Source organism: Hemitrygon akajei, chromosome 1 (assembly GCF_048418815.1).
Source record: "Hemitrygon akajei chromosome 1, sHemAka1.3, whole genome shotgun sequence".
NCBI lineage: Eukaryota > Metazoa > Chordata > Chondrichthyes > Myliobatiformes > Dasyatidae > Hemitrygon > Hemitrygon akajei.
In genome coordinates this window covers 158,155,857-158,179,512 of record NC_133124.1, presented here as the reverse complement: position 1 = coordinate 158,179,512, position 23,656 = coordinate 158,155,857, and the positions used below count along the sequence as shown (strand labels likewise).

The following is a 23,656-nucleotide window of genomic DNA, read 5'->3' as shown; positions in this document are numbered from 1 at the left end:
ACTGCGCATGCGCGATATCCGGGAACATCCGTATCCGCGACGCCTGCGTATTCGATTGGTGCCTCCCCGACGGCGAAATTATCGCGCAGTGCTTTCTGGTTAATCGCGGTGCCATTTAAAGATTCTGCAAGCAACAGTTCCAAGTCGAAACCTCAGTTTTTTGTCGAAATCTCAGCAGCACTTTTAACGCAGAAAGCAGCTCCCATAAACAATGCATCAGCAAACTTTCTACGTGTTTAATGCCGAAGTAGAACCTTCTTAAAAATGCAGATATAAAACACAAGAGATTCTGCTGCTGCTGCAAATGTAGAAACATACAGGTACATACAAAATGCTGGAGGAACTCTGCAATTCGGGCAGCAACTAAGCAGAGGAATACGCAGTCCAGACGTGCTGAAGGGGCTCGGCCTAAACGTTGTCTATTTATTCCTCTCCACATTTGCAGCCTGATCTGTTGATTTCTACCAGTATTTTGCAGAAGTTAAACACCCTTTTTTTCAATCAGTTTCCAAATGTTTCTGATCTTTCATTTGTAGCCACATCCTGCTGGTCTGATTCCTTTTCTTCCTCCTCCTGGTAAACTCTTGGTCCCATCTCTCTCTGGAGCCCATCTGCTCCATCAAAAATTCATTCACTAGTCTGCTGTCAGACTTTAGAGGTGCATTGCAATAACCCAGCTGTGTGAGGCACAGTCCTTTGAAATTGGTGAAAGTGACCCAAAACTTTGAAAAGAGCAGGGAAGAAGGACATCAACCAACTTTGTCCAGAGCCCTGAAGAATGTCAAAACCACAGTGTGTTCATTGTCGTATTCATCCTGGAGAAAATCATGCAGGAAATTCATGCAGGTGTATAAGATAATGAGAGTCATTAGTCGTGTGGATAGCCAGAGGCTTTTTCCCAGGGCTGAAACAGATAAAACGAGGGGAATTAGGCTTAAGCTGCTTGGAAGTAGGTACAGAGAAGATGTCTGAGCTAAGTTTTTTAAACAAAAAGTGGTATGTGTGGAATGCACTGCCAGCGACGGTGGTAGAGGTGAATATAATAGGAACTTTTCAGAGACTCTTAGATATGTACATGAAGCTTAGAAAAATAGAGGGCTATGTGGTAGGGTAATTCTAGGCAGTTTCTAGAGTAAGTTACATCTTCGGCAGAACATTGTGGGCCAAAGGTTCTGTAATGTGTTGTAGATTTCTGTGATTCTATGAAATTCAAGGGAAATCTCCTCGCCCACGGAGTGATGGCTAGTTGCAACCTGTCATCACAGGGATGATGAAAGGGGAGCGACAGGGAGAGATTTTGATATACTGATATGGAACAGAAACATGGGCAGGGACCAGATGAGCCGAGTGGCCTCTCCAGTGTACATATTGAGAGTGGTAGAGACAGTAAGTACCTGGGACATGGAATTTGATACAAAACTGTTTTATTTTTCACTGATCCACTATATTAAACACCAGTCTAGTTTAAGACTAACATCAGCAGAATGGACTCCTCCAATGCTCAGTGACCAGGGTTCAGTCCTGGGTGCGATGACCAGCCGCAAGAACTGCAAAATCTGACAGTAATAATCCCTCATTAACCTGCAGCTGCCTTCAGTCACCTTGATGGTTAAACATTTAACACTGAGCTGATTTGAACTTCCTCCCTGATGTGAAGTTGCTGGTGTTGCAGCAGCTGGGATGATTGACATCACAAGGTGGGTTAACTGAATCAGTCTCTTCGCAAACACGGAACAGGTGAATGGCCGTGTCCCAGTGTGAAGCTGGTGATGTATCTGCAATGGCCGACTGAATCCTATCCAAAACGAGAGCCAGTGGATGACATCACACTGCTATTAGGCTTTACAATTCAACCGCCAGGACTTAAGAACTTTTTAAAAGCTATTATTAATGCTTTTTGAGATAGTGATTTAGATGCATATCATATTTTTTACTGAGTTAAGTATTGTATGTAATTAGTTTTGCTACAACAAGTGTATGGGACATTGGAAAAAAAAGTTGAATTTCCCCATGGGGATGAATAAAGTATCTATCTATCTATCTATTTATCTATCTATCAACGTCATGGCATTTATCCAATCAGATCACGGACATCGACACGTGATCATTCTCTCCTTGTAGCGAGTGGGGTGCTATCTTCTCCAGCATCTCCGCCTCCACATTCAAGGATCGGTGGCATTCAACCACTGGTGAAGTGACAGATACAGCGGATCTAACGTGTTGTTGTGTTTGTGATTCTCATACACAAATCCTTTGATTTTTCTGCACTGCTAAAGGTTTACAAAGCACGTCAGTGTGTGAAGGGCAACATTTCAACTCAGATAATTTTTGTCTCCATGGTGCCTTCTGATAAAAACACTGTCACACCTCAAAACAATTTGGAGGAACAAGACCTCATCTTCTAATTGGCTACAGTTCCGGCATCAGGCACAATATCAAACTCTCTGCTTCCCTCTCTGTATCAGAATGGATCATTCCTCCCCTTCATCAGTCTGTGACTTGGCTTAGTTTGTCCGTCTCCTTTGCATTTTGAGCTTGCGCCACACACCCACTAAGATGACATTTATTTACATGGCTGTGACTGGAGACTTTCTGATTACTGTGCCCCTCCTGGCATCTGACGGTGGTAAACTCAGAGTCAGCAATGGTATTGAACCTCAGGAGTAGGTGATTAGGCTTTCTCGTTGGAGACCGATAAACTACTGGTAGTGTGTGCCTGGATGTGTAGGTTGTTTCCAGACTGGAAGGAAGTAGCATTTGGCGTACCCCAGAGATCAGTCCCTAACCACAGTTGGTCGCCGTTTAATGTCCTAGTGAAGGCAGCGAAATGTGAGATTTTCCAGTCTGCTGGTGACGCAGAGAGAGTGGAGTTGTGGGAAGGGAGGCTATTCACATGCAATCAGTACATAGTGCACTGTGGGGCTGCACTGGCAGGTTTCATTACACAGTCACTGTGTGCTATGAGGATTTTGTGAATGAAGCGCCATTCTCCAATTTAGAATGTCATGCTGCGGAGCAAGCCTATCGTTTGTGTATTTAAGTTGTATTTATGGCATTGTGATAGCCAGATACTATAGCCGTACACGACTTCTCTATCCAGGCCTTTCAATATTCAACATCATTCATAAACTTGGCCACAGGGCCATCAATACTGTCATCCGATGCATTGACATAGAATGTAAAAAGAAACGTTGCCAACACAGACTCCTGAGGACCTCTGGGATAGTAATCTCAGGATTGCTGCCTGTACCCTGAGCTAGCGATGAAAGAATAGCACGATCAGTATTGATGTGTGGCTGACAGACTTGTGTAGGGAGCAAGGCTTCAGATTCTTCGATCATTGAGGCCTCTTCCTTGGGAGGTACAGACGGTACAAAAAGGACAGGTTCCATCTGAACCCAAAGGGGTCCAGTATCCTAGCGGGCACATTTGATAAAGCTGTTAGTGAGGGTTAAAACAAATTTGGCAGGGGGATGGGAACTGGAGTGATTGGGCTGAGGAAGAGGAAAACAGAAATAAATCAAAGATAGCATGCATCAGAGATTATAGAAAGAAAAGGCAGGAAATAAAGATTAATCAAAGCCAGTGGCATGAGTTACAGGGCAATGGAGGTGTGGTACTATTAAAGCAGAAAGCAAAAAATAATGGACTGAGAGTGTTGTATTTGAATGCACGCAGCATAAGGAATAAAATGAACGATCTTGAACTTCAGCTACAGATTGGTAAACAGGACACAAAATACTCTGCAGATGTTGTGATCAAAGCAACACACAACACCGTGGAGGAACTCAGCAGGTCGGGCAGCATCCATGGAAACAAACAGTTTCCAAGAAACAGTTGCCAAGTTTCACAGATGGCAAATATGATGTTGTGGCCATCATGAAACTTGGCTAAAGAATGGCTGCCATTGGGATCTGAACGTCCAAGGATATAAGGTGTGTCAGAAAGATAGGTTAGTAGGCAAAGGAAGTGGTGTGGCCCTGTTTACAAGAAATAATATTAAATCATTAGAAAGGAATGACATAGGATTAGAAGGTGTAGAGTCTCTGTGGGTTAAATTAAGAAATGGCAAGAGTAAAAGGACCCTGACAGTTGTATACAGGCCTACAAACAGCAGCCAGGATGTACACTGCAAATTTAGCAAGAGATAGAAAAGGTGTGTCAGAAAGGCAATGTCGTGGCAATCGTTGGGGATTTTAAGAAGAAAGTGGATTGGGAAAACCAGGTCAGTATTGGACATCAAGAGAGGGAATTTGTAGAATGTCTAAAGCAGGGGTGTCAAACTCATTTTAGATCACGGGCCGGATTGAGCAAAATGCAGCGTCATGCGGGCCAGATCAGTCAGACGCGTGCGAACACAGCTTTCGTTGCCTCCGTTTTTTCAGCCTGCTCTCATGTGTCTCAGTCTCTGCTATAACTACAAAGTGCTTCACTTTACAAATTCCGTTTCTTATGAAGAAGACTGCTGAGCAAGACTACCGAATAAACACTAAAAACCCTGAAAACCTGGTACCTGAATAAACTCAGCATTAGCCATATCATAGGCCATAGGCGCTTCGATTACTGAGGGCAGCTTTAATAGTAATTAGATATTATCTCATGGGCAAAAGATAATTCCACCGCAGGCCGGATTTGGCCCGCGGGCCTTGAGTTTGACATATATGGTCTGAAGGATGGCTTTTTAGAACTGTTCGTTGTTGAGTCCTCTAGGAGATTGGCTGTGCTGGATTGGGTGTTGTGCAATGATCCGGAGGTGATAAGGGAGCTTAAGGTTAAGCAACCCTTAGAGAACAGTGATCACAATATGATTGAGTTCACATTGAAATCTGAGAGGGAAAAAGTAAATGTGTCAGTATTTCAGTGGAATAAAGGAAATTTCAATGGTAAAAGAGGGGAACTGGCCAAAGTTGACTGGAAAGGGCCATTTTCAGGAAAGACAGCAGTGTGGCAATGGCTGGAGTTTCTGTGAAAAATGAGAGAAGTGCAAGACAGATCTTTTTCCAAATAAGAAGAAATTTTCAAAGGGAAGGACTTTGTGATATGGTGCAACTCAAACTACCTGCGTCTCAATATCACCAAGACCAAGGAGATGGTGGTGGACTTTAGGAGACCTAGGCCTCATATGGAGCCAGTGATCATTAATGGAGAATGTGTGGAGCAGGTTAAGACCTACAAGTATCTGGGAGTACAGTTAGACGAGAAGCTAGACTGGACTGCCAACACAGATGCCTTGTGCAGGAAGGCACAGAGTCGACTGTACTTCCTTAGAAGGTTGGCGTCATTCAATGTCTGTAGTGAGATGCTGAAGATGTTCTATAGGTCAGTTGTGGAGAGCGCCCTCTTCTTTGTGGTGGCGTGTTGGGGAGGAAGCATTAAGAAGAGGGACGCCTCACGTCTTAATAAGCTGGTAAGGAAGGCGGGCTCTGTCATGGGCAAAGTACTGGAGAGTTTAACATCGGTAGCTGAGCGAAGGGCGCTGAGTAGGCTACGGTCAATTATGGATAACTCTGAACATCCTCTACATAGCACCATCCAGAGACAGAGAAGCAGTTTCAGCGACAGGTTACTATCAATGCAATGCTCCTCAGACAGGATGAAGAGGTCAATACTCCCCAATGCCATTAGGCTTTACAATTCTACCGCCAGGACTTAAGAACTTTTTAAAAGCTATTATTAATGCTTTTTGAGATAGTGATTTAGATGCATATCATATTTTTTACTGAGTTAAGTATTGTATGTAATTAGTTTTGCTACAACAAGTGTATGGGACATTGGAAAAAAGTTGAATTTCCCCATGGGGATGAATAAAGTATCTATCTATCTACCGTGGATGACCAGTGAAGTCAGAGCCAATGTAAAAGCAAAAAAGAGAGCATACAAGGAAGCCAGAGCTAGTGGGAAGATAGAGAATTGGAGAGTTTTTAAAACCTTGCAGAACAAATCTAGGAAGGTCATTTGGAAGGAAAAGATGAATCATGAGAGGAAGCTGGCGACCTATATCAAAGAATATATTAAAGCTTTTTTAAGTATATAAGCAGTAAAAGAGAGTCAAGGGTAGAAATAGGACCAATACAAAATAACGCTGGAGATATTGTAATGAGAGATGCAGAGATGGCAGTGAAACTGAATGAGTAGCTTGCATCAGTCTTCACAGTGGAAGACATATGCAGTATATCAGATTTTCAAGAGTGTCAGGGAAGTGAAGTTTGTGCAGTGAAGATTACGACTGAGTAGGTGCTCGGGAAGCTTAATGGTCTGAGTGTGGATAAATCTCCTGGACCTGATGGAATGAACCCTTGGGTTCTGAAGGAAGTAACTGGAGAGATTGCAGAGGCGTTAACGATGATCTTTCAAGAATGGATAAATTCTGGGACTGTACCGGATGACTGGAAAATTGGAAATGTTACCCCACTATTTAAGAAGGGTAGGTGGCAGCAAAAAGGAAACTATAGACGTGTCAGTGGTTGGGAAGTTGTTGGAATCGATTGTTAGGGATGAGATTACGGAATACCTTAGACACATGACAAGATATGCTAAAGCCACATGGATTCCTGAAAGGAAATTCCTGCCTGAATAACCTACTGCAAAGGTAGTGACATCTAGAGTCTGGATGGGTCCAGGCAGAAAATGGCACAGACTAGATGGGCCTAAATCCCTGTTTCCGTGTTGCAAGAGATTGAATTAATTTGTGCGCCCTACACAAGTCCATTTCCAAGGAATACTTAAATCAGTCCAACGAAATTTTCTGAAAAAACCCCTGCAAATACAAGAAACGCTGAACAGGTGAAGAATATCTGCGGAGAGGAACAAAGTTAATGCTTCAGCTCCAACACCCTGTGTCCGAATGGCTTCAAACAATTCCTGATCTGATTTCAGGTCTCCAGCATCTTGAGTGTTTCTTTAATTTCCAGCTGCTCACAGACAGATGACAGTTTTTGAGAATTTCCAAACACGGTGAAGGATATTGGAGGCAGGAGATGTCTCACAAAAGCCCCCAACTTCCCTCGGATGGAAATGGAAATAAATCAAAAAGCGGGACGTTTACTTCGAGATTTGCTTCGCTCTGACGGCTGGTCGTCACGGGAGCGGGAGACGACTAAGTGAGGGTAACGCCCTCTCGGCTGGTCCGTCTCCGCTATTGGGTGTGACAAGTGATTGATATCGCTTCGCACCAATGGCAATAGCGCAGCTCTCGAATTCTCTGTTTACAGCAGAGGGAGGGGCTGGTCACGCGAATCGTGGCTCAGCCGTTAAACCGATAAAGCTCGAGCACAACAGCGCGTGGGTGATGTAAGACACCGTGCACGTGAGGGCAGATCCCGGTGTGGGGAACCCATGTGTGACGTCACATGTGGCGGAGCACTCATATTTAAAAACACCTTAATGGACGTTTCTTATAATTTCAGTGGGACAACAACATTAATCACGGGTTTCATCACTGTTGTGTTGTGAGATGTAAAGTCCCCTGTTATGTGTTTGGCTGTGCCGTGCTGTTGGTGGAGTGCAGGGTGGTGTTTGTCTCGATTCGGGTCACAACACCAGAATTGCCAGCGGGATCCACACACAGTCAACAGAAAACCTCTCGACCCTGCAGTCTTTGTCTCCTGGTAAACTCAACACCCTGACAATGGGGACTATAGATACCCCTTCCTCTGAAAGTCAGAGAATAATTCAGACAGCTGATTCGCCAAAACACAAGGAAATCTGCAGATGCTGGAAATTCAAGCAGCACACACAAAATGCTGGTGGAACGAAGCAGGCCAGGCAGCATCTATTGGAAGAAGCACATTCCACGTTTCGGGTCCTGACGGAGGATCTCGGACCGAAACGTCGATTGATGCTGCCTGGCCTGCTGCGTTCCACCAGCATTTTGTGTGATTCGCCCAGATTCGTTTAGACGGATTTGATGAGGAGTTCGGGGTGTCATAGTGAAAGGGCCGGACGGCCGAACTCTCTCCGTTGTCCAAACATCTTTCCAGGTGAGGTGACACCTCAGTTGTGAATCTTCCGGGGTCGCCCGTTGTGTCCGCTGCTCCCGATGCGGCCGCCTCGACACTGATGGCACCAGCTCCTCCGCAGTTGTGCGGGGTAGGGTTGTTTTTTGGGGGGGTGGTCGATGTTATTTTTCCCTTTTGTGCGGGAGGGGTGGGTTTTAGGGGTTGATGATCGGGATGCCGTTCCTTTTTATGCGGGGGGGGGATGGGGTGGGAGTTTGATTTTTCTCTTGGATCGACTTCCATGCTCTTTCTTTGTTTCGTGACTCGTGACGCTCTGGAAAAGGAAAAAAAAACAACCTCTGAGTTGTTTATGGATACCTGCTTTGGTAATAAATTAACCTTTGATCTATCAGCTCCGAGCGGGACTTCCCGGTGTCCAAACATTTTCATTCCGATTCCCATTCCCGATCCGACGTCTCAACCCATCGCCTCCTCTTGTGCCAAAAATGAGGCCACCCTCAGGGTCCAAATCAGTACCTTATATTCCGTCTGAGTGACCTCCTCTCCAACCTGATGGCATGAATATCGATTTCTCCTTCCGGAGAACAAATTTCCCCATCGCTTCCCCCTCCCACTTCCACTCTGATTTTCACGTCCTCTCACCTACTTATCACTTCTCCCTGGGTCCACTGATCCATCCCTTTCTCCTATTCTCCACTCTCCTCTCCTATTAGATTCTATTTTCTTCTGCTCTGGAGCTTTCCCACCTACCTGGCTTCACCTATCACCTTCCAGCGAGACATTTCCTCGCCTGCCCAAATTTTATTCAGATATTTCCCCCATTCCATCTCAGTCCTGAAGGAGGGTTCAACTGGAAACGCCGACTGTTGACTCTTTTCGATAGATGCTACCCGGCAGTTCCGCCAGCATTTTTTTGTGTTGCTCTGGATTTCCAGCATCTGCAGATTTTGTCGCGTGATTTACATCTCATGTAAATCCCTCCCGCCTCCGACCACTAGTGGCGATGTGCAGACCTCCGGCCGCTTGCGTCGCTATACAGACCTCCGACCACTGGCGGCGATGTGCAGACCTCCGGCCGCTTGTGTCGCTATACAGACGGCAGGCCACTGGCGGCGATGTACAGACCTCCGGCCGCTTGTGTCGCTATACAGACGGCAGGCCACTGGCGGCGATGTGCAGACCTCCGGCCACCGGTGGTGCTGCCTCGAACCTCTCCTGCTAAGTGCATGCGCGGTGTCGACCGCAGCTGCCAGGACGTTTCTCCCGTTCGGTCGTGGTGAGTAAGGGGCTTGATCCCGGGGTTGTTTAAATCTGGGCCGGTTGCATTGGGAAAGGGCTTTCACTATGACACCCCGAACTCCTCATCAAATCCGTGTAAACGAATCTGGGCGAATCACACAAAATGATGGTGGAACGCAGCAGGCCAGGCAGCATCAGTCGACGTTTCGGTCCGAGCTGTGCCGGACGGCTGGAGCAGGGGAGCAGTGCCAATTGTTTAGCTGCCGGAGCTGCACGAGCGGTGATTGATAAGTTCGTGGCCCAAGTTGGGAGGCCTAAAGTTACACAGCTCTCGTTACATGCACGTGCAGTTCAACGCTTTGATTATGCAGAAAGTTTGAAGTTAATAACTTTTGTGGTATTTCTGTTTCAGATAATTGAAAATTGCTAGGTTTTGTAAAATTGACTCCTTCCACCTTAGGCCACGATCTTATCAATCGACCCGTCGTATGCCACACGCAATTTGTGTACCTGCTCATTACATGTGCTGGGCAACTTCCTTGCCCCATTCATGTAATGAGCAGGTACACAAATTGGGTGTGAATGAATAGGGCTTCTTATAATGTCAAGCACTAAACCAAGATGAAAGAAATATATGAATTCCAGATATACAGTGGTAATTAAGACATTAACCAGATTATAGCCTATCAGTACATTTCAGTGTTGTGTATAACCGGTGCAATTACGTATATAATAATTTAATAATATGACAAAGTATTGCATGGTTGCACTTAACTAATTATCATAAAATATAATTATCAAGCAAGTAAAATAACATTGTTTGCTTAGAAGCTATAGGGTTGTTAGTGAGGAAAAAATTACTGTTGTATTCCATGGACCATGGACCACCACATGTGTAGCCTTACTACTGAGTCAGAGCAAACAGCAGGGCACGCAGTGCTTAGCAGTGCTTCTAAGCAGGTATAAAAATGACAGAAATAAAGCAATTAAGGTTTTTTACACTTTTAGACATCTAAATTGGAACCAAGCAATGAAGTATGAAGAAAGAACATCCAATGAACTATTGCTAAAGCCTTAGCAAATGTGCCTCATACCGTTTCTCTCGCAGAAATGGTTGGACAGGAAGTGTACCTGTGAGTCTTGATACTCACAATATCCTCATACGTCGGTTATTACATGGTTAGTCCTATATAGATTCTGTTTAGTCTTTAAATATATAAAAAGTTAAAGAAGCTTGAATCATTACATAAATTATTATTGTATCTATACAAATAAAAAAATCGTATTTTGTAAGTGATAAATATTCACTGGAGGAGAGCAACCATTTGGGAGGTTTGGAAATGCATATTATCTTGTTCATTGCCTCACAAAATTACTCTTTTTGTTATCAACACAAAGAGAAAAAGAGCCTCTTTCTAGTCAACTACAGTTGGTGGAGCGAGGCCAAGGGGTTAATCAGCTACTAATGATAGTTGAAATGACTTAAAACTAGCTTATAGCCTAGAATTTTTTTTTTTCTATTTGGCTTGTAAAAAAAAGCTAAATTTATCTAGGTGTAGAAGAGGATTTGGATCATTACCTTCTGTCGGGACACTGGGGACTTGTGGAAACTGTGTGGTGATTTCTTTTGAACTTATAGTCCTTTAACATCTTTGGACTATTTTTACTGTGCCCATGGTCTGTTTTTTTTAAATCAATTATGCTGTTGTTTCCACTGTTGTAACTATACGTTGTAACTATGAGGTTTTGTGCAGTTCTTGTAGCTTCAGTTTTTGGTCTTGTTCTGTCTGGTGGATTTGGTGCTCCTTTCTAGGGAACATGCTAAGACGGTAGCGCGATATTAATACACAGTAGCCTCTCCGGAATCTGGATTGGGGATTGCCAAACGTTATGTGGATTTTCTGGTGTAGTCTGTTTTGTCATATGCTTTTGTGATACCATTCTGGAGGAACGTTGTCTCATTTTTTATCTGCATTGCATTTGTGATTTCTAAATGACAATAATCTGAATCTGAATCTGAAAATCAGGCTGAAGATCAGTGAGCAGTGAATTTTTCTTTCATTATTTTTGACTTTTAAACTTATGTTTTGATGTTCATTCCTTGCTTAATATAGCTCCTTCCTGGAATCCAATAGTACCCATTGGAAAGAGCAGAAAAATGCTCACACTTGTGTATAGGTATTTCCCAGCTTCTTAGGACAATGGGTCGAGCGAGAAGGTATTTTACATATACCTAAATAAAAAACCATCACAGCTCCAGGATTTCACCAAAAACGATCAAATATCCTAATGTTATTAGTGGTATTTTCCCCACCAGCCAACACCCCCTCTCCCCAACCCCTGCTTCTGTAAAATTCCCTCTATTTAATATGCGGCCACTGTTAAATCCCCTGCTTGTTTATTTTGACATTTTTTTAACAGAGGTGCCTCCGGTGAACTCCCGCAGCACTGCACCCCTGAATGTATGAGACAGTACACTGCAAAACCATTAATAGTGTTGATGAGCAGAGCGTTCTTAGACTCCAAGCTCATCGCTCCCTGAAAGAGACTGCACAGATTGATTGGGTGGTTAAGAAGGCAAATGTCATGGTACTCTTTATCAGTTGAAGCATTGAATTCAAAAGTTGGGAAGTTGTGTTGCAGCTATGTTAAACTAGTTAGACCACACCTGGAGTGTCTCATACAGTTCTAGTTGCCCCCCATTCTCGAAATGGTGTCGGGTGATTTGGAGAGGGTGCAGAAGCGATTTACTGGGATACTGCCTGGATTAGGGGGAATAAGCTATAACAAGAAGTTGGATAAACTTGTGCTGTTTTCTCCAGAGTGGCACAGGCTGACATGAGACTGGATGAACGTTTATAAGATTACAGGAGGAATAGATAGAGTGGACAGACGATATATTATTCTTGGGGGTTGAAATCTCTAATACATTTAAGGTGAGGGAAGATGTGAGGGGCAAGTTTGTTTATTTCCACAGAGTTTTGGGTAGCTGGAGTCTCTGGTTGGGGTGGGAGACCCCACTGGTCACGTGATTCCGTTTGCCCATCCCATTTAACCGCAGCTGGGCAGCATCTACACGCCTGTTTCCGAGGCCCCGCCCTCTGGATGATGTAACAATCTCTTTGCGCATGCTCACAGTCTCCGGGTGGACGGTGTTTTCCTTTCCGCTCTGCTGCACTGGATTGTCTGTAGGATCAGGAAAGATTCTCACCTCCTGGGTCAGGGAGCCAGGGGTCGGGTTCACTGTCTGCAGGACGAAGATATCACTTTCCTATCGGTGAGTATTGAGACCGGTCCCAAGCAGGGAGGTCTGATGTTGGCCGTGAGCCGTGAACTGAGGGCTAATTACTCATTTAGTACCCAGTTATCTGGGCTCATCAAAAATGTGTAGACTTCACTGGATCTGCATTGAACGATCCAAACCAGGAGCCCAGGCTGTCTATTTCCGCAGAATTGAAATGGGAGGCCTGTCAACAGGTCACATGAGGCTGTGTACTGCAGATCTGCCCAGCCTTCCGCTTTGTGACGCCAGATTACATGGTGTGTGTGGACAGTCCCCGGATGGGTGGTGATGCTTCCTCCATGTTGTGCTGGGGAAATCTGAAGTTGGCCACTGAGTCCCGTTAACTTCCCCAACTCGCCTCGCTTCCTGAGGCTCCTCACCTTTGACCTTGAGCTTTATGGCTGTTGTGTCTTCTCCTGGACTGGGGAAGGTGAGAAAGGAGAATGTCCCAGGTTGTGGGGATCTTTGATTTCACTGCCTGCTTTACCGAGGGACTGGGAAGTGTAGGGGGGAGAATGGTTTCTGCGTTGTGTTGATCTGTATCCGAAGATCTCTGCCATTCCTCACAGTCATGGGCAGAGCAGTTACTATGCAAAGGCGTGAAGTGTCCGGATGGGAAACTTTCTGTGGTGTGTTGATAAAAATATGTGTCAAAGTATATATGGCAAAGTTCTTACTGTTTTCTCTAACTTTGTCATTTTAGGGTCTTTTGTGCAGTAGTATGAACATTAATCCAGTATCTGCATATTGCTGGAGGACCATCAGTAATTGTCCTTGATCCCTTCTCCTACCTGGTTCCATCTGCTCATCCCTGCCCATCTTGTTCTACCTCTGTCCAGTCTCCTAACCCCACCTCCCTCCACCACCCCACTTCAGTGATGTACATCAACTATCTTGGTCAACCTCGGACCATCCTGTATATCACCACCTGAACGTTCTATATCAGCAATCTTCCTTCTAAACTTTGTCCTGCTTGTGAAGTGTTCTTTTGCATCTTTAGCCTCACTGTGTTATTTCCAGGATTGGTTTTTGTTAGCTGGAATGCCAGAGGGTCATCAGGTACCAGTTCTGTTGTGCATTGGTGTGGAGGTGCTAGTTTTTGAACAGTGACTGGCTGACACACTACTGCAATTTACTGTCAGCAAAGAGTACTGGGAGAGTTGGTGCTTGGGCTATAATCCTGTGATCTACATTCTAGGCAAATGGAACTGTTGGTGTTTTAGCTTTGATTTTGTTTAGTTCTTCTACCGATGGGGCTGGATGGTCGTCCTTCTGCAATGAAGCAGAAATTTCGAGCAGCTGGAAATGGGTTGTGGGGAAATCCCGGATAGCACTACCAGGTGTGAGATGTGGAGACGATGTGTGAGACTCTCAGGGTTGGTGAGTTGCAGATTCAGCTGTGTGACTCTGTGAGGTTGGGTCTTGGGATATCACAGTTTTAGCTCCAAGTAAAATGGACCTGGGGATCAAGCTGCCCAGGTTTATGGGATGTTGAGCGAATATTCCAGGTCTGGGATCAAATCTTTGTTTCTGGAGTTCCTTTGGAAGCAATGGCTGTCAGTCTGAGGAGAGAATGAGTTTGTATTCCATCCCTCACAGGGAGAGGCTCTGAGTAAATGGGCTGTTCCATGTTTACAACATTAGAAATAGACCCGTGAGTTTGGTGTTCAAACTGTGTTTGGAAATCCCCCCTCACTGTCACTCGGTGGAAATCAGGCAGAATCTCAAGTTGCTGGAAATCTGGACTAACATCTGAAAAAGTTTGAGGTCATTCTGACGAAACATTATTAACCTGAATTGTAAAGATTGTTCCTCTCCCCACAGCTTTTACTTACCTGCTGAGTATTTCTGGTAATTCCAGTTTCTTTTTATTACATTCACCCTGCAATGGTTTAAATTTCCTGAAATGGACCTGTTTTAACCTGGAAATGTAAATGGCTCATTCTGTGTAAAGAAACCACAACTTTTCCCTATAAATTATCCTGGTACCAATTTGTCTGTTATTCCTGGAAATGTGTTCAGTACAGTTGTTGTTAATGAGGTTTACAAGAATAATCTCAGGAATGATTGGCTTTATGTACAAGGAGCATTTGATGGTTCTGGACCTGTGCTCAATGGAGTTCAGAGGGACGGTGGGGTGGTGGGGAGATGTACGGTTAAGTAAACCTACCGAACGCTGAAAAGCCTGGATACGGTGGACATGGAGAGGATGTTTCCATTAGTCGGAGAGTCTGTGATGTGACAGCACTGACTCAGAATAAAGATGCTTCCCTTTAAAACTGAGATGAGAAAAATTTTTTGGCCAAAAGATGTCTGATCTGTGGAATTTGTTGCTGCAGAGGTTGGTTGAGCTGCCATGTGGGTACGTTTATGACAGAGATTAATATATTCATGATTACTAAGTAGCTTCAGGGTTACAGGGGGAAGGCAGGAATATGGTTCTGGAATAAAAATCAGCCATGGTTGAGTGGTGGGGCAGACCAGATGAATCGAATCACCTAATTCTATTCGTGTGTCTTATGTCTTACCATGATTGACTGATGGCTCCTGCTTATCCCATATCGTTTTGTGACCTGTGAGGGGCAATAAAAGATTGTTCACTGAGATCATTATATTTGCCTTCAATGTTTAAATTTCAGTGAGTTTTGTTCTTAGTATCATTAAACAGAAATGTTTGTTTCTCCTTTTTATTGTTAATGTGCTTCATTCTCTTTCTTGTTAAAGTTAGGTCAGCGGTGAGAGATTTATTGGAGGAAAAATCCCAACTGGAAGCAAACCACGACTGTAGACAAGGGAAGAGCACCAAGTGAACCAGCCCGAGGACTAAGAGCATCAACTTGAGAGAACCCATCTGACTCGGAGATTCCAGTGATTCAGTCGGGAGAAAGTTTGGTGAGTCTCATTTACTCAAACTCTGGTCCTTTAGACATTACATACCTGTACAAGGGAAGGTAGGAAATAGTTGGAGTGAGACTGAATGTGCCCAGAAGAACCAGTTATGCCTCTGTCAGACCCAGTTGCAATCACTCCAGGTCTGGAAATGTGCTTCCAGCAGCCCAGCCCTTTAAACCACTCGCATTCTGTGGAAGTCAAATCCGGATAAAGTCACTAAGAGACCGTATAAGTACAAACTTTTTATTCCAAATACTCGGGGCTTACTCAGTTAGTCGCTAATCCACTAACTGACCAACAATTCCCCTTACACCACAGATACATCCATCCAGATACCCCCCACACAAGACAGGCTAGAGCCAAAGTTATTTACTACATGATAGCTCCTAAAGACAAATTGCAAAATAGTCATAATGGCTTACACACACAGAGCAGACTGAAGCTGTCCTATCTCTACACGTGAGTGCACAAGGAGATAACCATCCTGAAACCATAGCTGGCTACCCTCAAGAAGAAATATGGCTCAGCATGGCTTAGCACATCTGTTGATCATCAGCAGTTCCTTTCAGAAAAACAGGCTGCTATTGTTTAACGAAGTGTTAACCCTTTTACATACTTGATCACTCCCTCCTTTTGATCATTACATTATCAACAAAGCAGTAACTTTTTACGGAGAAAGCACCTGACTACAGCATTGACTTATCAGTGGATAGAAACAGCGTACATCAGTAATTATTACAATGATAGGTACAAATATTAGGCCATAATGGAATATCATGCCCCACATATCACTGAACACGCCTTTGAAGACCACCATTTCGATCCTTCGGTGCACCCGTGTAAATCCTGCACTACTTTCTTGATGCTGTCGATCTCCTGGGCAGTGTGCTCGGAGAGGGATGTAATGTTAGTAGACTCATCAGGGATATAGGTGCAGCATTCTGTGTCAATAATAGCACAGGTTCCCCCTTTCTCAGCGATGATAAAATCTAAAGCCATACGATTCTGTAGGACCGTTTGCCGGATTGCAATCATTTCAGTGGATATTTCTATTACTTGGCCCTGTGTTTCTGTCAGGGCCCCTGCAGTATTGTGGCCAGCTCCTCAAGTGCTGTAGCCAAATTAATTACCTCCCGTGAATTCCTGGCTACTCCATAGGAGAGAAAAGTAATCATCCAAAATTGCTGAGTCTCAATTATTCCTCTCCGCTGCTGGGCACCTGCAAGTATGGCCAGGATGCATGTTTCCCAGTATAGGAGGTTCCATTTGATGGGGGCCTGAGATACCATCCCTCAAAACACTGACAGCCACAGTCACCTCTGACTGGACCACAGTTCCTCACCTCACTTCCCCGAGAAAGCCCAGGCTGAGAGTTCCTCTCTCTGGTTGAGCGGGATTACTGACATTGGAATCATAGTTATACCATGCTGTGGAATTTCGGCACAAACCCAGCAGGCCCCTAGTTCTACCTGTTTGGCATCGGTGTGACAGAGGGACAGAAAGGTGTTAGCATGGAGACCGCCGGATGCTGGGGTGACCCTCTCAAAGACATAAACACAAACACCACAATCAACCAATACATTTTCCTTTAGTCCGAGAGAGTCCTTCTACTCAGTTCCTTCAGTAACATGTTTGCAGTCTGTTCGATATATCCACCGGGATTGCCCCTTCAGTTTCACAGCCGTGGGAGTGGTCAGTAACACCTGATATGGTCGTCTCCACAGAGGTCCAAGTTTCCCTCGATCCCAGTTCTTGATCAGAACAAAATTCCCAGGTTCTATGGTGGGATAGTCACTCCTCTCTGTGGGGTAGTTCTCTTCCTTGTGAGCCTGTCGTACCTGTGAATGTAATGCTTGGAGAATTTTGGTTAGTTGGCATTTATTTCCCCATCTCTTCCCCTAAGGTATGCATATCCAATTTTGCTGGTAGACTTTCTGGGAGCAATGGAACACAAGGTCTTGGTCTCCAGGGTGTCCTCATGGGCCGTCCGTAAATGATTTCAGCTGGTGACAACCCTGTTTTCCCCTGTGGGGCAACCCTCATGTGAAATAGGGCTAACGGTAGGACCTTCAACCGAGTGAGTCCAGTCTTCGCCGTTAGTTTGGCCAATTTACTCTTCAGGGGGCCAATGGCTCTTTCTACAATGCCAGCGGCCTGTGGGTCGTGTACACAGTGGAATAGTTGCTTGATAGCTAGTTCGTGACATACCCCTTCATTTACTTTCGCCACAAATTGTGGGCCCTTGTCAGAGCTCAGCATCTCTGGCAGGCCGTACCTGGGAATAATTTCCCATAATAATACCTTCACAACAGTGATAGCAGTATTATTGGCAGTTGGAATAGCTTCAATCTGTCTACTAAACACATCTGTAATAACTAAGCAGTATCTATAGCGATATACTCTAGGCAATTCAATAAAATCAACATGTAGACACGAAAAAGGTCCACCGGTCAGGGAAGTCATGCACAGTGTGCAGGGTACAGGTTACCAACCATTCCCTTCTTTCCCAGGTGTGTGCAATTATGTATATAATCGACCAATATTGGTAAAAACCGTGTTGGAACATAATCCTGTCATGCTCGGGTGATCCAAAAACCTAGGTCAGGTCTTTCTGGCACCTCATCTGGGACCACAGTTTGCACTCCTCCTCAAGAGATGTCCCCATGAAAAGTAAGTACCTCTTACATGTCTGGCAAACCGGTTCTGCTTAAGTCACGGAAGGTTGCTTGACAGGAACTCGAGGGGATGACAGCTACTGAGGATTGTGCTGCACTTTTCGCTGTCTTATCTGCTAAAGCAATGCCTTTAGTGACCCGGCTGGACATGCGGGTGTGGGCCGCACATTTAATAATAGCCAAAACTTGAGGTAGCTGTAGAGCGGTGAGTAAGTTGTTTACAAAGGTGGCATTACTAATGGGGTGGCCAGGGGAACTCAGGAATCCCCATGTTCCCAGAGAGCCCCTTAGTCATGTACAATTCCAAATGCATAACGGGAGTCTGTGTAAATGTTCACACTTTTGTCTGTTGCTAGGAGACAGGCACGAGTCAGAGCAAACAGCTCAGCTGTGTGGGCGGAAACAGCTGCTTCAAAAGAGGCCTGCTCAATTACTTCACTGTCCATCACTGTCACATAGCCAGAATATCGTTTTCCTGCTGGATCCACAAAAGAGCTTCTGTCCTCATAAAATGTTACCTCGGACTTGAGGGGTTATTGCGGAATGGATGCGAGTCTGTCCTCCTTCCACAGTGATCCGGATGGGGGGGGGCTGTTGGTGCGGCCGACTTCATGGCCTGAAATTGCCCAGAGATGGGGTATAATGTCTTAGGTTCGGTCAATATTAAAGGAATGTCTTACCAGATGACTCGTCTTCCAGTATTGGAGATGAATCCAGGGCAAACCCTAGCGGTGGTTTGGGGAACCACCAGTCCTGTCTATCACCAAAGGAACTTTGGCCAGAAATGCACTGCCCTCTCTTCCTTTAACCTCTCCGATTACCGTGACTAGGAACTTCTGTCCCTTGAGGGGTTCCTAATATTGGCTTTCCTCAGTTGAGCTCCCCGGAGGGTCATAGCACAGAGTCACATGAGGGTCACCCGCTGGCAGAAGGGGTGCAAATGCAGTGGAGTCCGGCTTAAGTGCCCACCAGTAGGGGTTGGAAACTGGGGAAGCTGTCAGTTGTTCGCTAGTCCCAGGGTGGTATCCTTGTCCGTGCATAGAAACTCGAGTTCTAACAGACAGAGCAAGTCTCTCCCTGCTAGATTACACTCCTGAATGGTGGTGACTCTAAATGAAATCTCACACTGGGTCCCCCTGGAATTCCCACTGCAGTGGCTGGGTACGTGAATACGTATGTTCCGTGCCTTCGAACCCAGACAGAGTGATTGTAGTGTCTGATAGCTGAAATCCCTTTTCCGATACTATTTCCTGATCGAGAGTGGTTGTGGTTGCCCCCACATCAATCATAAATGGAATTGGAATTCCAGCAACTTGCAATTTTGCATGTTGAGGGGCACTTCCTGAAGAGTGGTACTCACGGTAGGAAGCTTCCTTGCTTGTCAATTTCTAAACGGGTTGTTGTCCCTACCTGTCCCTTGGTAGGTTTTTGTTCCCATTTCTGATCCACAGATATAGCCCGCTTGCATCCTTCATCCCACTGAACATATTCACCTTTAATATTAGTTCTCTTTGGGCTTTATCGGGATTCGAAAGCCGGGTCCCAATAATATGTCAAAGCTCGTCGCATTCGATTTCGGTCATTGTCAGGCCAATCCATATTATTTGTTTTAATCATGTTGGCTAACTTAGTTGGTAAGCATTGGAGCAGTAAGGCATTAAACTGGGGGGACTGATTCCCATCATTAAAGGCTTGGACTCCTGCGAAAGTGCCGTAGCAGGCCACAAATCGCTCCCAATAGTCTGGTCCCAATTGCCCAGGCTTAGGTTTGCACTCAAGTACTTTAGTGATGTTAACAGGTTGTTGGAGAGCTCTTTCCAAGGCTTGAGTAATCTGGTCTGTCTGTTCTTTCACATTATGGTTTCCCATCTGTCACTCCTGATAGGTTTGGAATCTCAATTCTACCTTCCATTTCCGCCCCTCATCAGCTGAGAGAATCATGCAGCAGAGACCGAATAAATCTTGCAGGGTCACATTAAACATTTGTATAGTACTGCGGACACACTGAGCAAACTGTGCTGGTTTTTCTTTTCTATATGGGGCCTGATTCATAATCATTAACATTTCCTGAGGCTTCCAGGGTGCATACACGGGAATCACTGAGGGCTGTCCGTCCTCCTGCTCGTGGACTGGGCAGCATTCGGGTGGGCAGTTGTCTTTGTGCAACCATTGACTCTGGGGTTTTATTGGATTCTGCCCTCCCTGTCTCGGAATAATCCTCAGTATTCCCTTTCTGGATATCAGGGTATAGGGACCTCCCCTTCCCTGTGTCGCTGTTTTACCTGAGCAGCCACCGTATCTGAGTACCGGGAGGATTGGGGTTCAGGAACGTTGGGTGCACTTGGCCCTGGTAAGGTGGGGGGGAGGTACAGTGGGTACCCACTCCTCTTCACGGTCACTGTCCTCAAACAGGGTTTGTATGCCAGACATGATTTTGGGATCCCTTGTTTCCCTATCAGTTCGAACTTCAGACTGGCGTTCCTGCCCTTCTCTCCTATCTGGACCGGCCTTGGTTTGCTTATGTTGTTTTTCCTGCTCTTGTTTTCGGCACCCATCCTTCCATTCACGCTCCGCTTTTAGCGTCTCTCAACCTTTGGTGTTCCTTCTGCAGTACATACCTCTGTCCCTTTGTCACATGCATTATTCCTCCAACTTGCTAATAATATACTGTTCCACTTTACATCTGCCTTTTCCTTCCATTCCTGTTTCAACTATTTCCACTTCTTTCCACAGTTCTTTTTCCATATCAAATTTACTGCTTGTTCTCATGAGGCATATCCCAGGTCCACCCCCCCCCCCCCCCCCCACCAGTGGGCACATTTTGTTCCCCAATTTCTTATTCAGCGCTGCACTCAACATTCGCAAACTTTTTTCCTTGTCCGGAAAACTCTGACACGCATTGTATCAGGTTGCTCCTGGCCTACTCGTTTCAATCGTCTACAATTGACCCCTGTTCTCTAAGTAATTTACCCAGCACAAAGCCTCCTGCAGAATTAACAATCAGATAAATTTACCCGTCTGGCACATCCTGCTAAATTGATAAATTTACCCAGTACCGCCTCCTGCCCACTTAGTAAAATTTACCGGGTCCACCTCCTGCCCACTTATGAAAATTTTGCCTACCTTATACGAGTCTACCAACAGATTCTTTCCTGATCCCGTCAAGGTATGCGATCAGCCTTGGGTGAGGGACCATACCTCCAAAGGAACTAACGGAAAGTGACAAAGCATAAAATACCTCTTGGGTGCCCGGTCGTTCTCTGCAGTTCCCAGAGTGGTCCGGCCTCTTACTCAGCCCATCTGCTTGGCACGCCCTATGTTGGGATCCTCTTCATGATGCCAAATGTTAAAGTTGAATTTGAATAAAACTTGTGAGACCAGCTTCTTATCATCAGCATAGTTTATTGTGCATTCTCCTGCAGGAGTTTGAGAGGTAGTTGTCAGAGGTAAGGCACGTAAGCACTGCAACCTTACGACAATGACCTGACTGACTTAGTCAGGTTACATCTGTGTATTTTTAAATAGTAAGCCCCATACATTATTATTGCAAGATGTTATTTGAACTGGTACGCCCACCAAAATCTGTTGGTGCAAAACTTAATTACTTAGATAAGGAAAAAGGAAAGGAAGATTGTATCTGGAATTTTTTTCCAGTTAGCAGATGACTGCCTCCCATGCCATTCTGATGTATTTGAAATTCGCATACGAGGCAAGTTACAGCAGTGGTTTGCCATTGCCTTCTGCCGGGTAAGTTTTGTTTTCTAAAAGTTTACAAGCTCTTAACCCCGCCCGGATGGAAAACGTGCTGGGGGGAGCCGGTTGGGTTTGAAGTTCGGAACCTCCGCTCCACAGTCCAGCACCGATGCCACTATGCTATCAGCCGGCTCTACTTAGATAGGAGAATTTGCTAAATCAAGGTGTTAATTAGGGTGATGGATGTACTGTCCAGTCCTTTTCAGTTATTCCCTTTACAAGGCCCTGACTTAATTACAAACAGATAGATGTTCATTCCTGTCCTTATCAGTGAGTCCTCCTCCTTTTACTTAAATGAGGATACAATATATAATGTTATCAACAAATGAGGGTACAATGTATAATGTTATCAGCTCTCAGTGTGTAATGAGTCTGTTTTAGCTAACCGCTGAAGACAGAGTTTACTTCAGTTCACAAATTCCTATTCAGTCCCAATTATTCTTTTAGCGAGAGGTTACATAGGTTCAAAATGATTTTTTATATATCCTCAATTCCTGAGAGGGTTCAGGAGAAATATTTATGTTCAGTACAGAAAATGGTGTTACCTGTGTGTATTGTGGCGATGCAAACGTGCTGTAGAATTTGAAAGTGGGAGGCAGTGGAGTGATAATTGGAAATCTGACTTTTTAAAGCATCATTTAGCAAGCAAACCACATATAGACGTTGTGCAAAAGCTGTGTTGAGGAAATCCTTCATTACCTGTTACATGCCTGCTACATAGTTTGTATGAGAGTGCAGATGAACTCGATCCAACCCAGAGGAGATCAATGTTCTTATCGACAATGATTTGCTAGCTGTTAAAATGAATATCTCTCTATATAAAATTCACTGTGCACATATTGTCATTGGGTAAAAAAATTCACAGTACAAGACTGGTCATTACAAATTAGGGGTGACATTTGTGGGAAGGTGGGGAGACCTTCAGTGTCCCTGATGCCCTCACCTACAAGATGTGCATCCAGCTGCAGCTTGTAACCCTGCACTTTAAGGAGTTGGAACTTGAAATGGATGAATTTCGGATTATCCAGGAGCTGGAAGGGGTGGTAGATATGACATGAAGAGAGCTGAGTTATACCCAAGGTGCAGGACACAGGAAACTGGGTAAGAGTCAGGAAGGGGAATGAGTTTAAATAGACATCACAGAGTACTCTTCTTGCTATCCCGCACAACAGCAGCTGGACCACTTTGGAAACTGTTGGGGGGATTGCCTGGCAGAGGAAAGTCAAAGAGATGATAGGGGATTCATTAGTTAGGGGAACAGAACAAGAGGGGACTAATATCCTAGTGGTAAGGCTTGCTAGTGTGGGGGGAGAGGGTGATGTGGTTAAAATAAGTTGTAGGGGGAATGGGAGCCAGAATGACAGAACAGATAGTGCAGAGGATGAATTGAATTGAGGAGTAGAAATCGTCATGTTATGTCTCCATCTAAATGTGCAATGTGTAATTTATCATAATTTATAATAACGAGTTTGTACATAGGACAGTCAATATAACATAGATATGCAATTGTATCGGCATAAATTAATCAGTCTGATAGCCTGGTGGAAGATGATGTCCCGGAGACTGTTTGTCCTTTTGCTGTGGTACCGTTTCCTGGATGGTAGCAACAGGAACAGTTTGAGGTTGTGGTGAATTGGGTCTCCAATATCCTTTGGGCCCTTTTTACACAGCTGTCTCTGTAAATGTCCTGAACAGTGGAAAGTTCACATCTTTCTGCACTGTGCTGTCTGCACCACTTCCTTCAGGTTCCTGCGATTAAGTGAAGTACAGTTCCCATACCAGGCAGTGTTGCAGCCGGTCAGGATGCTCTTAATTGTGTCCCTTAGAAAGTTCTTAGGATTTGGGGCCCCATCCCA

The 23,656-nt window shown here is 44.9% G+C and overlaps 1 protein-coding gene across 4 annotated transcripts in view; it reads left to right on the top strand.

The window, feature by feature from the left end:
- Positions 1-9,131: 9,131 nt before the first annotated feature.
- Positions 9,132-23,656, top strand: part of LOC140731737 (uncharacterized) — a 36,519-nt gene continuing 21,994 nt past the window's right edge. For 3 of the 4 annotated variants that reach the window (XM_073053483.1, XM_073053492.1, XM_073053501.1), the window contains exons 1-2: positions 9,132-9,234; positions 15,205-15,372. The gene's annotated coding sequence lies outside the window, so the exon portion shown is untranslated. Of the gene's footprint in view, positions 9,235-15,204; positions 15,373-17,882; positions 18,043-23,656 lie in introns of all 4 variants that reach the window. The other variant, XM_073053510.1, reaches the window with a different exon arrangement.